The sequence below is a fragment of the Solanum verrucosum genome, unplaced genomic scaffold (assembly GCF_900185275.1).
Source record: "Solanum verrucosum unplaced genomic scaffold, falcon-dt-bn FXZP01000257.1, whole genome shotgun sequence".
Classification (NCBI taxonomy): Eukaryota; Viridiplantae; Streptophyta; class Magnoliopsida; order Solanales; family Solanaceae; genus Solanum; species Solanum verrucosum.
Genome location: NW_026020539.1, coordinates 938,665 through 954,010, shown reverse-complemented (window position 1 = coordinate 954,010; position 15,346 = coordinate 938,665).

The following is a 15,346-nucleotide window of genomic DNA, read 5'->3' as shown; positions in this document are numbered from 1 at the left end:
AAACATTGAAGAGAAAAATGTAATGTCTGAACAACTCAAATTCCGCTACGAAAAATGGTATCAGAGCTATGGATAATAAGAAACACGGTAAGAAACATACGAGTAGAAAATTAAGAAAAATAAGAAGAAAATTAAATAAATTATATCTGGAATATAAACAATTTAATATCACAAAGACTGATAATGAAAAATTAGATCAATTAATAGATAATATATCTAAAATATAATATAAATATATTCAATATTTAAAAATACAATGAATAACAAGAATAATGAATATAGACAAAAACTTAATGAAATAATTATAGAAAAACGACAAGAATTAGAACATAGGCAAAATAGACTTAACAATAATATATTCGCAGGAATTTGTCACAAATCTATAGTAGCACAAAGAAAGACTATTTTATATCTAGAAATACAAATAAATAACTTAGAATATTAACTACAACATAATTTATAAATGAATAAAGAAGAATACGCAATAGATGAAAAAACATATGAAAATTATGACGGATTAAAAATAAAGATAATATTTTCTAATCTAGGAAGAAGATTGTAATATCCTTCTATTATTATCTTTGCAAGTATATATATTTTCATATTTTTATTATACTAAAGCCCTTTTTATCGTTACACTTTTATTTTCATAATTTATTATTAACTGTTTGTCTTCTAGATTATATGGTTTTACTTGTTCTAGCCATTTTATTCCTAAAATGATATTTTTATTTCCTTGATATATTTTGAATTTTATCGCTATTGGTACTCGTCCGATGATTATTTCCTTTTCTGTAATTTCTTCGGTATACATTAATGCTTTTGGTAGTTCGGAGCATGATTGTTCAATAGTTATTATTTCATCTTCCGTCACTAATTCTCTTGTAATATAGTTTTCTTCTCGTCCTGTATCTATTAATATTAAATTTTTTCGTTGTTCCATTATTCCCGTTATGTATCTTTCAAAAGGATCTTCTATTTTTATTTTTTTTATTTTATTTTTTGCTGTTATTTTATGTTTTGTCGTTAAAACATATAAGTTTTTACATCTAGCTGTAAATATTTTACTTCCCGGGGCTAGTTCTATTCCTGACATTCTCCAATATAATACTAACGATTTATCTATATTTTTGTCATTTATTGCTACTGAGTAATTAGCACTTATTATAAATTTAAATTTTTGGTATATGAGGTTACCTCTTACTGCACTTATTATACTTTTTCCTGTGGGTTGTATAATTCTATCATTCGCTAAGTATATTTCTATGGGTGTATCTATTCCTTCTCTAAAACATGTTTTTATTAATATTTCTGTTCCTCCTAAATGTACATATTTAATTGGATTTTTAGCCTTAATATCTTGTATTTCTTTATTTATTATTCGTTTATTTATTATTGGTATTTTGGCCTTTCCTTTAGTGTATTGCAATCTATGATATGTTCTCTTTGACTTACTACATAATATTCTTCTTTTTGTCGTTTAAACCAGTTTCTTATTGTTGGTATTTCGAATATTTTTGCTACGCTTAGGTCTAATTCTTTTCCTTTTATTTGTTCAAATATACTATTATCAAATATTATTTTCTGTTCTAAAGATTTCTTCGTCTTGATGTTCTTCTTTATTTATTATTTGTATGTCTGCTTCAGTCATTTGTTATATTATAGAATTCTTTATCTGATTCTATTTCTATGTTACTATCTATTTTATTTTCTGATATTTCATATATGCTATCTTCACTTTCTAATTCATAATCTATGTACTCTATTTGTGTATATTTTTTATCGTCTATTATTATTTCTGATATTTGTTTTTCTTTGGATTTTTAGGTAATTTACAATCCCTAGCTATATGTCCTAATTTTCCACAATTATAACAAGTACATTCCGTTAGTTTTCTTTTTGGTCTATATGGTCTTTTGGTTTTGTAGTTTTTTTACATAGTACCTTCTTCTTGGTTTTTTATATTTATATTTTAATCTATATTTTTTATTATATTTCTTTCTATTTTTATAATACCTATCCGTACAACCAAATTGGGGGTGTTTTATTTTTGCAACATGCTAAGTTTTTTACTAATATTTTTTCCATTTTTATTTCTTCTTTATGTTTTTCACATAGTTCCATAAACCATCGTTACAAGAATTTCATTCTAGCTCCTAAGGTGTCCGTTAATTCTGCTTCATTCCAACTTTTTATTACTTTTGAATTAAAAGGTTCTGGTAATTTTGTAAAATATAATTTTCTTATTTCTTTACTTTCTTCTATGCTATATGTTCCTTTATAATAATATTCTCTAAATGCACATGTATATTCATCTATGTAACACATATTACATATTGCTAATTTTGTCATTAGATTCTGATTTATGATTTTTTCTTTATTTTGTTCTTTTACCTCTGTTGTCATACTACTAAATTCATTTCTTATAGCTATTTCGTATTTATATAATATTTCCATGGTTGTAGTGGCTATTCCACCATCAAATTTCTTATTATTTCTTAAAGTTGTTAAGCTTTCACTTGTTAAATTTTGTAACCATAATTTTACTGTTCCTCTAAGTGTTCTTTTTATGTATCCTGGTGCCTCTGCTATTACTATCTTGTTATCTATTAATTGTTTTGATATGTATCCTATCCATAATTGGATTGTTTTATTTATATCTGTTACACAGTCTAAATCTAAAAAATCATGTTGTCCAGTTATTGGTTTGGGCGTCCATTTTCTACTTAATATTTTATCCCATGTAGTTTTTTCTTTATCATATTGTTCATAATTTTCATTATAATATTTTGGATTAAAATTTTTTGGGTTTTTTACTCCTGATGTGCTAGGTTTTTCGTCCATGTCTACGTCTTCTGTATTTACTTCTAAATTCTTTGTATTATCTATGTTGCTAAAAGTTTCGTATATGTTTCGCTTGTTCCCGAATGTTGTTCTAGATCATCATCGTTTATTTCATAAACTCTTATTTCGGGTAGATTATCTTGGTTATCTTCTTCTTTTTCTCCTAATTCATCTTGTAATTGCAATTTTTCTTTAAATTTAATTATCTCATTTGCTAATTTTATTTTTTGTTCTTTTTCTTTTTGTTTAATTTCATACATTTCTTTTAATATTGCTAGCTCTTTTTCTAGCTCTATTATTTTAGTATTTTTTACTTCTTCTAATTGTTGTACTTCCTTTTTGCTTGTTGTTTTATTTTTTTCAATTTTTGTTCTTCTATCTATTTCTTCATTTTCTTTTGTTATTCTTACCATAGCAGTTAAACTATCTTCTAGTTTTTACCGTTTCTTTTTCTAACATTAAACTTATATTGTCACCTATTTTCTTATATCTTCTCCGATATTATACACCAATGATAGATACGGGAGCAAAAACTAATATATGTAAATACAATTGTTTACCAGAAGATAAATGAGAAAAATTAAAAACACCGATAGTAGTAACAGGATTTAATAATGAAGGAAGCATGATCACATATAAGGCAAAAAATATAAAAGTACAAATATGGGATAAGATTTAACTATAGAAGAAATATATAACTTTGAATTAACTACAAAAGATATGCTATTAAGAATGTCATTTTTAGAAAAAATTATACCCACATATAATAACAAAAACACACTGGTGGTTCACGACACCATGTAAACAAAAAATAGGAGCAAAAAGAGTAAATAATAAAAAACGAAAAACAACAGAATGGGATAAAAAGGAAGTGAAAAAATTACACAAAAATTAGAAAATATAAAAGAAGAAGACCCTAAAATACAATTAATTATATTCTCTATAGATAAAGTAAAAATAATTCAAGATAAGTTAGAATTATTATATAGTGAGGATCCTTTACAAGGATGGGAAAACATAAAACAAAAGTAAAAAATTGAGCTAATTGATAATAACAGTATAATACCCAAAAACCATTAAAGTATAATTTTAATGATTTAACCGAATTTAAAGATACATATAGATGAATTACTAGAAAAAAGATATATACAAGAAAGCAATAGTAAGCACATAAGCCCGGCATTTATCATAAATAAACATAGTGAACAAAAAAGAGGAAAAAGCAGAATGGTTATTGATTATAGAAATTTAAATGCGAAAACTAAAACATATAATTATCCGATACCAATAAAATACTAAAGATAAGACAAATACAAGGATATAATTATTTTAGCAAATTTGATTGTAAATCAGGATTTTATCACTTAAAACTAGAAGAAGAATCTAAAAAACTAACAACATTCACTGTACCACAAGGATTTTATGAATGAAATGTATTACCATTCGGATATAAAAACGCACCAGGTAGATATCAACACTTTATGGACAATTACTTTAAACAAATAGAAAATTGTGTAGTGTACATAAATGATATATTATTATATTCCAAAACACAAGATGAACATGTAAGATTATTAGAAAAATTTATACATATCATAGAATATTCAGGTATAAGTCTAAGTAAAAGAAAGCTGATATAATGAAAAACCAAATAGAATTCTTAGGAATACAAATTGATAAAAATGGAATAAAAATGCAAACACATAGAGTACAAAAAATAATTAACTCAAATGAACAGCTAGATACGAAAAAGAAATTACAATCATTCTAGGACTAGTAAATCAAGTAAGAAAATATATACCAAAATTAGCAGAGAATTTAAAACCATTACAACAAAAATTAAAGAAAGATGTAGAATACCAGTTTGATAAGAAAGACCAAACACAAGAACAAAAATAAAATTATTATGTAAGAACCTACCTAAACTATATTTTCCGGATGAAAATAAAAAAATTACTTATATAGTAGAATCCGACGCTAGTGAAAAGAGTTATGGAGGAGTATTAAAATATAGGTATGGAGAAGGAAAAATAGAACATCATTGTAGATATTATTCAGGAACATTTACTAATGCAGAAGTAAGATGGGAAATAAATAGGAAAGAATTATATTCGGTATATAAGTGTTTATTATCATTTGAACCATATATTGTATACAACGAATTTATTATAAGAACAGATAATACACAAGTAAAATGGTGACTAACAAGAAAAATACAAGATTCGGTAACAACAAAAGAAATAAGGAGATTGGTATTAAATATATTAAATTTACATTTACAATTGAAGTAATAAAAACTGATAAGAATGTTATTGCAGATTACCTATCACGACAAAGCTACTCAAACTGAGACTGAGGAAGAAGATACAATTGAAAAGATACTCAAGCCATTACTACACTTTGTACAAAAATGGATAGTATGGACAACGAGATACAAAAGCTAAAGACTAATGAAGATAATCTAAAGTCTAAAGCTAGTCAGCAGCATGACTATAAAAATGCGGAGCTACGTCGATCGGAAGACGGAAAAAACCCAGAGCTAAATGGAGACGATGGGAAACTCCTTAAAACCCATAACATTTGTTTAAATATAGCTGCAGGTACAAGCAAACAAGTTAGTGATAAACAACATAAAAATGCTAACTTAAACCAGCTATTCGCAAAACCATTTACCCAAAGGACACCTAGACATGTGTCCATAGAACCACAAACATCTACATACGCAGATAGTTTGCAAACCAAAATGAGAAAAAGACATATAACTACATCACACAAACCTATATTGAAAATATCCATAAAATCCAAACCTATTTAAACCGCAACCCCATATCAACTACAAAAGAACCAAACCAGGATTATTTGACACAAAAGTTACAAGAATATAACAAGTTAATTGCACAACCGAAAACTAACGCTAATTTAGTAAGAACATGTTACAACTACGGATTGTTAAATACTGTATACACATACGACGGAGAAAAAGTTAGTGGAATACCAGAACTACACAAAGCATTCGTCACATACAAAAGAGTTACGAAAGGAAATTTATTTTATATAAAATTCTATACAGCACCAACGGAGATATTATACGAGGAAATAAAACCTCCAATACAGGTTATCAAGATAGGATTAACTAAAGATATGATTATACCCGAAGATATCGGACAACAAGAAGAGATATGCAAAATAGAGATACCGAGTTTTTATGCCAACAAAAGGATAATTGGTATATCAACGATTATACAAGAACTAGCAAATAACTATTTAAACGGAAACGCTATATGGAGCTACTATGCAAGAGACCAGCTAATGATTTATTCCAATTCAAGGGAGCTAAGGAAAACAGATATGGATGAAGTCCAAAGATAGATTTTATCACTTCTCAAGCCAGAAGAACGACCTACGACACGAGCACTAAAAGAAGGATTTATTTCGGCAGAATTATTAACCAGATATTGCAAGCTAATTGGTCACAAATACCCTGACCATATATGTTCAAAATGTAACGGAGAAGATAATATAATCCCAGACGTCCAACTGGAATAAAGAGATAAAGACGGAAGCAGATGATAAGAAGATAAGATGATGAAGATGAGATGCAGACAAAATAAAAAGATGAGATAAGAGTAAAATTATTTATCTTGTAAAATAGTTAATAAAGTATGGTGTGAATAGTAGTGTGTCATAATAAGGATGGGCATGTGTAAGGGATGGTAGGGGGTGTAATTTATTAAGTGGACAAGTGTATGGTGTGTCATAAGTAGTAGGTATGGGATTGTAAGACAAGTGTAAAGAGTAAGTATGGGATTGTAAGAAAGCCATCAGATAGTGTAAAAAAAAGTCATAAGAGTAAGTAGTATAGTACGTGCACATTAATGTGCACTACTGTAGAAGATAAGATAGGAATTGTAAAATAGTAGTCGTCTCATTTCTATATAAAGGGACGCATATGTAATATGAAAGGCAGGTAATGCCAAATATAAAAAACTTTCTTTCAAAAAACTCTCTCAACTAAAAATTAGTATTTAGATAAATGGAGCAACAATCTGAAATCCAATCAGATATTTCAGATAGCATGGCTAAGCAAGAGGCAAAGGTATATTGTTCAAAAAATATGCGGAACTAATTTCATATATTCCTGAATATCATATATATGATTGAATAAATTTATGTTAGTTATTATGTATTAGAATTATTTGAATCATGATTTCTAGTTTATTAGCACACTGAAAATAGGGAGAAAGCTTCTATACTATGCCATCCTAATGTTGAAACCGGTAGGCGAGGAAAGCCGTTTAGGGGAGTAAACAAAGTTGAGGCGCTGATAAGAAGGAAGTATCCGCTAAAGTACGATACTAGTAGTGACAGGAAAACATGATAAACAAATAATCTAGTTCATAATAATCTAATATGAATTTAATCAATTATGAATATGATAGGAAGGAATAATTGAAAAACCCCGCATAACAACGAACATGACTACATACGTGCATGATGAAATGATAAAAAACTATGAAACTTTAATCTTATATATACTTAACGGTATAGAAATAATTTAATTAAGAAGAATAATATGAGAAAAAATATTTAATGATTACGAATCAGAAGATATATTAAATCAACAATGGTATGAAATAAACCTACATGATTTAGACTTCGAAAGAATAGAATGGTATGATTTAGAAATAAATTCAGATTAAAATGAACTACGGATATTTACAATATTGGGTAAAATCTATGGAAGATATAAAACTATTAGAACAATTAATGGAGGAAAATTTATATATGTACCAAAGAACCGAAGATATGTTATATCTAGAATATATCATAAATAATATTAAAGAAATATTCAGATTAAAACAAATATCGGAAGAATATTACAATAAATATTATTACATATTACTATGAATTTAGCACTACTAAAAAATAATATTAAAGAGATATCAAGATATTATAATAAAATCTTAAAAATAAGTTACTCACCTATCACACTACCATCTACCACACTATCACTTTCATGAATTCACTAACTACCAGTTCCGCTACGAAAAATAATAATAATAATAATAATATTGAATTGATAAATAATCTTCTTATTTTAAATTTATATAACACACTATTGTTTAGTTATTAAGAAAAAAGAATGACACATTTATTATTTGGCAAGTATTTATTTCCATCAATATTTTATCTATGTTGGATCTCATTTATTTGCAAAAAAAATATTCATAAAAGTGTACTTATTTTTTAAACTTTTATTGGGTATATTGAGAATTTGTAAAGTCTTTCCATATTTCTAGAACTTCATGCCTAGTTAATATACATCACATAAATTAGAATGGAGTAAATAACAATTTTCACCTTATTTTCTAATACAATATACCTGAAAAACTTTACAAAATCAAGAAAATTAATCATGCATTTGAATGATTTTTAAATAGCATAATTGGATACAACCAACTCAAAAATACAACACTGTTAAGGTGAAATTATGCTCCTTTGTTATCAGCCAGATATAAGACCCCTTGTGAAAAAAGAAAAGAAAAAGGAACATGACATATTTATTAATCACGTATCTTTAATTTTTTTTTAAAAATGAATCAAAATAATTGTACATATTTCCTTTGAGTTATTATTGTGTTTATGTTCTTACTTTAATATATGCATGGAAAGTGTTAAAAGAAAAAAATCCACTAAAATTATTATCTCATTTGATTGACCATATTTGTTTTGTTACTTTATTAAATCAATTGATGTACAACGTTTAATAGTTATTTGAAATAAGTACAAAACATAAAAATTTACAACTTACAATAAATATATTAATGTTTTTAAAAAAAATTAATATATCAAATAAAAATAAATGTGAAAAGTGCAAATTCTCATAAAATAATGACTTCGAATTTCCTTAACTAACTCAACAAAAGATGAAATTATTTTGTTAATTTTAATTGTGACACCTTTTCAACATATCAAACACACTTTATATAACTTAAGATGTAAATTTAAAATTATATAGTGTTAGAGACTTTAAAATTTCATAAAAATTCAAAAATCAAGTTCAAATTAGAGTTATCCAATTTCTACATGCACAATGATAATTACAAAAGTAGACATAATTCTCCATTGAGTACATATATGAGATTGTTTCTCGTCGATCTGATAGAATTTTCAATAGATCTACCAAATAGAAGTAGATTCCATAGAAAGATACACATATTTATTCTTTCATGATCATTATCAAGACCTGTTCAAACTTGCCATCGATAACATATAAATTACTAATTACTACCTACATCTTTTGCATACAACCACCATTATATATCTATGTATTACTCATCACTTCAAACACCGATGATTAATCGTCATAAACAAATGTAATATAAAAAAACAACAGGAAAAGCAAAAAATGTTACCATGTTCAAGTGGTTGAATAAATATAAGAGAATATGAAATTCTAAAATTAATAGATTCTTAAGAAGATGTAAGTGATAAGGGTTAAGAATAGTTCTTGCTATTTAAATACTATGTTATGCGGTTTGCTTTTTTCTAGAGACTAGAGATAAGATAAGACTTGTTTCTTATCTTTTGAAATTTAAATTTTAAATTAGTTAGCAAAAATTTTAAAAATAAAAGGTGGTTACATATTTGAAACAAACCGTTTTTTTTTTCAGATTTTAATCATCCTTTAAGCAAATTTTCATATTTAAAAACAGAAGTGGGAAGTTAGATTTTCGTGGAATTTGTTAGATTTTATATTTTTTCCTTTTTTTGGTCTGTTTTTTATGTACATTTCCTGTCTTTTTAAAAAAAAATAAAAAATATTACGTGGGTTGGTTATTTATTTTGAAAAAGTCACACTTAAACAGTGGCCATTTTACTTTTTATTATTATCAATAAGAGTTAAATTATTTAATTTTTATTTATTGAAAATAATTGATTCACAATCGTTTTGATTTTCTTTTTCAATTTATTATTTGAATGATTTTTTCAGATCAATTGGTGGCCATTTTCTTTTTACTTATCTATCTATATATATATAATAGGAGAAGAAAAAGTGCCACGTGTCAGCACCACAAAAATATTTTTTTTTAATTAATTAAAATTAATGATGTGTAATTATCTTTATTTTTAATTCAAATAAGTATCATAGCTACACACAAATTCTGGACAACTTTATGCCAAATTAAATTAATAAATAATATATATATATATATTATTTAAAAATTGAATTTAGTAAATAATAAAAATCAAATTATAAAAAATAAATCTGCTTTAAAACAAAATCAGTTTTAAAAAATAATAAATTATAACATTTCTAACTGCACATTAACTCTTCATGTTGGAGTCCTAAAAACGTGTACTATAAATCAATGCAGTACGTTTAGAACTCTTTTTTTTTTTTTTTTTTTAAGGTTTCAGATTTAATATTAACTATTTGAAATACAATTTTTTTAAAATTTAAATTATTGTATTTGAATTTATATTATATTATAGATTTTATATTATATTATTAGAAAATGTATTGCTTTTGAATTATTCTCAAGTTTTGGATTCTAAATTATAACTAATTAAATTTTATAAATTAAAATTTTAAATAAAAAATAGACATATATCATCAATTAAAACAAATAATTACAAATATCAGCCTAAAAAAAATAAAAATGCGAAATGCAAATTTAAAATGTCAATTGACAAAAAAAATATAAAACAAGAAACGTGGTTGGTAAAAATAATAATTTATATAACTGCACATTTATTTATTTAGTAATAATTAAAAAAATATAAAACAAGTAATGTGGTTAGTGAAAAAAAACAAATTTATATAATTCAACATTTAAAAAAAAAAAAAAGATCCACTATTGGTAATTATGTGAAATTCGAAATTAAAAATATTAAATTTCTTTATAAAACTACTTAAAATTAATGGGATATAACCATTTTATTATTTTTAGAATTTATATAAGATAATAATTAAAAATTTGAATTTTAGTCTCTAATTTTTACTTCAAAAAATTAAATAATTCAATTTCTTTTATTAATGACAAATGTCAACATAAAAAATATATATTTAAATTAAATTTCAAAATAGAAAATTCTAATTTTTTGTGGTTTTCAAGTTTAGAATAAACAATTTAAACTTTGAAAATTTAAAAAATAAAAATAAAAAACACACACAGAAGTTCTGCATCTGAAATTTAGTTTTGGAGCCTAATTTTGTGGAACTATCAAGCATTATCTAATTTTGTGGAACCATCAAGTATTATCCTTTTAAATATCTAAATTTAAAAAATATTGAGCCTAATTTTGTTGAACTATCAAGCATTATCTAAAAAATATATATTTAAATTAAATTTTAAATAGAAATTCCATTTTTTACAAGAAAGACAAAAGAATATAAAATATTAAAAAAGTAACGTGACTACGTGAAGGTCAGTCAAAAATAGATTTTAGAAAAAAATCGAAATATTTCTTTTTTAGGATAAATGCTTAAGATGGTGATGCTAAAATTTAGGAATTACAATAATACTAATTATTTACGTTTTTAAAACATAAGTAGTTACGTTCAATTTATAAAAGATTATAAATTTGAAATTTTTAAATAACTGCACATTTATAAATTATGAAAAAAATAATAAAAAATATTTTAACTGCACGTTAACTTTTCACTTCTATCTCAAAATAAAAGGAGTAGTTAGTGATTAAACATTTAAACAAGCGGATGATTCCCTCCCCATTCAGTTTAACCGTTTCCAAAAAAACATCTTTTACCCCTTTAAAAAAGAAGACACAAATTTATGAGCATAATCAAGTTAGTCAAAAGAAAATTCAAAGAAATCAAGAAGAATTAAATTATTTGAGTGAGCAATCCATATCTCAAGCAAGAGGAGTTTCTTGCAAATAATCCGCAATATTGAACAATTTTTGTGGTAATTGTTCGGAAAAAAAAATTACTTTTTGGAACATCCTTTTTCTTCCTATTTTGTTAAGAAATATATATTGTTTATTTTAAGGTATTATACATAGGAAAAATGATAAATACATCATCAGAAAAGAAATTGAAACTTTCAAACCGAATGTATTTATATATTTTTTGTTATGTTGTGACTATGAATGTTTTTTTTTTTTTTTAACATTGAATATGAATTCACTTTAGGTTGAATATTTATAAAAATTTGCCAATGTGCTTGAATGTTTGTTTTTTTTTTTTTAAAAAAAGACAATCAGAAATGCACTAAGTTTTATCTAAGTTACATGCTTTATGAAATTATAAACTTTTCTTGAAGAAGTTATTAAGTATCTTTCTTTTATTTATTTAAGAAAATATATACATATACGTACATTCTATAAATTAAATATTTTATATTTTAAATAATTAAGAAGTTAATTACATGTTATATAATTGGGATAAGGGTCTGAAAAATACTCCAACTTTGGTCGAATTTGCTGTTGCGATACTAAACTTTCATGAGGACCTATTACCAAAGTTGGGGTATTTTTCCGACCCTTATCCCTATATAATTCCACTACTTTTAAATTTTTTAACCTTTTAAAATATATTATATTTTAAATAATCAAAGTTAATTACATGTTGTATAACTTCATTACTTTAAAATTTTTGTAGTTTTTTTATACCTTTTTATACTTATTCATACATATGCAACTTCAGATTATGATCATTATGCTTTTTTCAGTCTATTTGCTTTCTTTTCTTCACACAAAATTCAAGTATTAAATTTAGTAATTCTTATACTTGAAAATTTAGTATTTGTGTTGTGCTTGTGCCTGTTTAATTTGTTTTTTACACTCTAATAGATTTTTATTTATAGATATATTCATTCATGTATTTTATGACTCTAATAAGAATCGTAATTGAAGAAAGGGCTAAGCAAATACCTTGTAACACATCATTCTTAGAAAGAGCTAATTTTGGAAAGAACTAAATTAGAAATAGCTAATTTGAGGTTTGTATAAGTTACACTTCGATTGTAAGTTCTGGGTCAACTTCGAACGACCATAACTTTCGGATGAGTTAGGTGGCCCATAAGATATCAAATGAAAGATCTTCGAGTCCTCATTCCAATGCCACAAAGTTTTCTAAATTTCGAGTTAGGATGAGGGAGATATGCCCATTTGGATTCAGCCTATCCAATTAAGGAAATTCATCCGAGTTAAGGAGGGGTATTTTGGTCTTTTTCTTACCCCCGACCTAGCCTAAACGTTTTTCTCACCCTTTTAGGGGTCTAAAATGATTGAAATCAGTTTTAGTCATTCAAAAGAAGCGTAGGGTTTTGAGGGAAGTTCAAAAAGAGAAAAGATAAAGGATTCAAACGTTCATTCAAGAAAATCAAGATTTCGCCAAGAACAAGTTCTCTTTGACGTATGTAAGCTTTCATAGTGATGGGTTCATTCACCCATGACAATCATGTGTTTCTTTATTAAATTACATCCATGAAGATCCATGTATTGAGGTTCTTGATGAGTTTCTTGGAGTTTTGTTCTTAAATCTTTAATATTGGGGTTTAATGAGTTCTTGAGGTGAATTTTATGAGTTTGAGGGTTGTTCTTGAGTAGATTTTTGTTTACTTATATTGGGTATTCGAATTTAAGAGAGTTTCGAAGAAATCATTCGATTCTAGGTGAATTAGGGTAAAAGATCGAGAAGAAAAATTCATCGAAATGTACTTAGGAAGGGGTGGCGCGACGCGCCACTGATGCGCTAGGGTGCATGGTGCGTTGTGCCTGCAGTGCGCCAGAAATGGCATTCCGAAGTTCAGGGGTGCCAGGGTCGTATGTCCCCACTCCTTTTTCATCGTTTGTTCGATATAGGTTTTTTTAAAACGTATCCTTACTCTTTTCCTGATTATAACTATCCAACTACATCTAATCATTGAGAAATCTGGTATATCCAAATCATAATTCTTGAATTCGCAATTCAAATTCAAGACAAAGTTAAGAGTAAAGTTAGAGAGAGTTCTTTGAGTCAATTTGAGAAGTCTTTTGCAAACTTTTAAAACCTGTTTTAAGACTTGAGAACTTGAGTATGAGGATGAGGAGAGTTGAGTTTTATTTTTCAAAATGAATATATGGAAACTAAGTATTCCCAAGAGTGAATACTTTTATGTTTAAAATGAGAGGAGACTTTGATTTCCAGTGAGTTCATGAGGAGTTTTGAGCACTATCTCTTTTAAGAAAACCTTTTGAGTAATAATCTCAAAGTTTGAGGATCATGAAATATTTTTAAACATATGAGCATGATCTATATTATTGGGAGTAGTATTGAGCACCGATATGGGGATGAGTTCAGACAACTCAAAGTCCTCATAAACTATGTATGCCAACATGGGTATAGGGTCATACTTTTTAGATGATTTTGTATTGCTTTTAAGCATAGCTTAGTGTATCCACTTAGTTGAGGATGTCTTATACTCCGGCAAGGTATAAGACAGTTCTGGCAGCGTGGGTGAGACGCTATATCATCACATAACTCATAGTGATGGTTGTCGGTTAGAGAATCTCCCAAATAAGAGTAAAAAAGTTATTATTGTATTTTTTTAAATACATTGATTATCTACTATTTTAAAAGCTTTCTTTACAATGCATCTTTATTGTTACTTTTATATTGAACTGAGTTGAGCATTTATGAGTTTGAGTATCTTTGAGTATCCTTGAGTTGAGTTGAGTTGAGATGATATGAGTATCTTTTTTTTTAATCAGTTCAAGCTTATGTTTGTGCTTTAGAGTTCCCCTTGCATTCTTTTACATTCCATGTACTGACGCCATTTGGCCTGCATCTTTTTATGAAAAAGATACAGGAGTTCAGGGTCATCATCAGGTGCACCGTTGATACCACTTGTAGTTCCAGAGTTGCTTGGTGAGCCTCCTTGATTTCAGAGGATTTCACTTCTATTTTCAGTTTTTTAAGATGTCGTGGATCTTGTCCCGATGTCTATCATAGTTATTAGAGGCATCATAGAAAGTAGTGCTTTGACGAGTTTTTTCCATTTCTATTGTTAAATGTTTGAGACTTGAGTTGCGTTCTTTGGGCTAGTTCATTGTTCTTACAAATTTCAGAGTTTATATATCTTAAGACTAATGAGTAAAGTTTCACTTTTGAGTTCATGTATTATTGAGTAAGTCTTCCGCTGAGTATTGAGCCAGACCAAGGGTTCGTTTTACGACCAACAATAGTTCTCGAGTTCTAGTTACGTTCAGGGTGTAGGCTCGGGGTGTGACAAACTTTGTATCATAGCACATAGTTCAAGGGTCCTAGGGTGTCGATGAAAAAGTGTCTGTAGAGTCTTAGTTATCGGTGTGAAGCGCGCCACATCTATAATTAGGAGGCTATGACATTTAGGAACTATCTCACTTCTTTCATACTCTTTTCGTGCAATAGAGTTTACCTCTATATAAAATTCTTTCTAATTCGTGCTTGCACGTATTTTTTAGATCATGCCTCCACGAAGAGCTATTCGAGGTCGTTCTGCTAGGAGGAATGCTA